Consider the following 2,127-nt stretch of genomic DNA (forward strand, 5'->3'; position numbering starts at 1 on the left):
TTCTATGAGCCCCCAAAGAAGTTGCCCCTATCCTTCATGATTTGCTATGGAAGGAAGGAATTGAAAAGGTGTGCCGCCCCTTTAAATGTGATGGCCAGAACTCCCTTTGGAGTTCAATGATGCTTGTCACAGCCTTGATCTTGGCTCCACCCCTAATGTCTCCTGGCTCCACCCCCAAAGTCTCCTGGCTCCACCCCCCAAAGTCCCCAGCTATTTCTTGAATTGGAATTGGCAACCCTATCCTGAGGCAAAATTCCGGGATTCGGGTGGGGTCTACAGAGAGGACAAGGTGGGGGTCAGGATGAACCTCAGCAACAGAAGGAAGAAGCCCTCTGAAAATGCTTTCTCCATCCCAAGAAAAACAGCTGTCATAGCTGCTTTTGCAGGACCCACCACTAAGCAACCCCCCTCACACACACAGACACACAGCTGTGCTTTACATCATCCAGTCTACAGCTAACTCACTGGAAGCAGGCACCATCTAAAACACATAGCTCAGGCAAGTGAGCCTCACCACATTTGTATCACATAGTAACCTGCTCAGGAGTTTGGGAGACCTGAACTGAAGACCTGCCTCTGGGGCTGATGTGGGGACTGCACAGAGGGGCCTTTTCAGCAATGGCAGCACCCCAGCTGTAGAGCGCCCCCTCCAGGCAGAGCTGTGAGGCATCTCAGTTAACTTCACTTAAGACCCAACCTCAGGCCATTTTCTTTTATGCTTCACTGTTATATGGAGGTTTTACTAATATTCTGATTCCAGCTAATTTGCAGCTCCTCTCAATAACATTATTGCTTTTCTGGAGGCTTTATTTAGTGTTTGGTCTTTCAAAAAAATATTCATTTTCAGCCACCTGGCGGACTTTTAATGGGAAAGAGACCTAGCCAGTTTCTTTAAAAGTTAATATAACAGATATCTATGAAGCGTCTTCTTAAGGTAGTAAGTATTTAGAACAGGGATATCAGACATGCAACCCGGGGGCCAAATCAGCCCCTTGGAGGGCTCCTATCAGACCCCTGAGCAACTGGCTGTCATCTACTTCCTTCTCCCTCTCTCTTGCTTCCTTCTGCATCACAGTTTGCTTTGCCAGGCTTGCTCAATCGCACAGGAGCTACAGAGCAAAGCCTCTATTTTCTTCATTGGCTGAAGCTCTCCCCTTGGGGAAGAAAGGAGAAATAGCTTGCTTTGCCAGGCTCTCTCAATGGCACAGCAGAGCTACTGAGCCAAGCCTCTCTTCCTTCTATTGGCTGAGGCTCCTCCCCCTCCTGGTCCCCTGGGGAAGGAAAGAAGGATCCATAGCTTCCTTTGCCCAATTCTCTAGATTGCACAGGAGAGATACAAAGAAAGCACCTTTAAGACCAATGAGTGCTAATGTTTTAAGCATGTTTTAATTTAAGAAAAAAAATCTTTGTTTGTGCCCTTTATAAAATTTATATTTCCGCTACCTGGCATTACATTTTATGACATTTACTTCCTTATTTATTTATTTATCTATCAGATTTATATCCTGTGCTTCCCTAACGGGCTCGGGGCGGCTAACAACAGTTAAAAACATTAACAATTAACAAGCATAGCATATTAAATAAATAAATAAATGATGAAACATTTCCATACATTTTCACAATCATCAATCCATTCATTAAAAGTCCAATATGGCGGGTTCCTAATTTCCATTATATTAGTTCAGTGAGATTGTCGGTGCTGTACGGTAGTAGCCGCCTCCCCCTAACCATTTGAATAATTCGGTCTTACAGGCCCTGCGGAGCTGTGGCAGGTCCCGCAGGGCCCTGATGTTTTCGGGGAGGGCATTCCACAGAGTGGGGGCTATTACCGAGAAGGCTCTAGTGCTGGACAGTCGAGCTTCTTTCAGTCCAGGGATCTTCAGGAGATTTTGAGACCCTGAACAAAGTGCACGCCTCCTGCCCACTGCCAGCTGCTTGCTAATAACAAAAGATGAGTAGCTGCAGGATTGCCCTCAAAGTCCAGGCTGTTTTGCCCGAGGACAGCAAAGGAATTCACCACAGGAGAGAACTCACCAGTGCAGAACAGATGTCTGGCAGAGCGCATTGCTCAGGAAAGAGAGCCAAGCCACAGACTACAAACTGGGTCATACGTATACATTTTACATT

The sequence above is a fragment of the Heteronotia binoei genome, chromosome 15 (genome assembly GCF_032191835.1).
Source record: "Heteronotia binoei isolate CCM8104 ecotype False Entrance Well chromosome 15, APGP_CSIRO_Hbin_v1, whole genome shotgun sequence".
In the NCBI taxonomy this organism is placed as follows: Eukaryota; Metazoa; Chordata; class Lepidosauria; order Squamata; family Gekkonidae; genus Heteronotia; species Heteronotia binoei.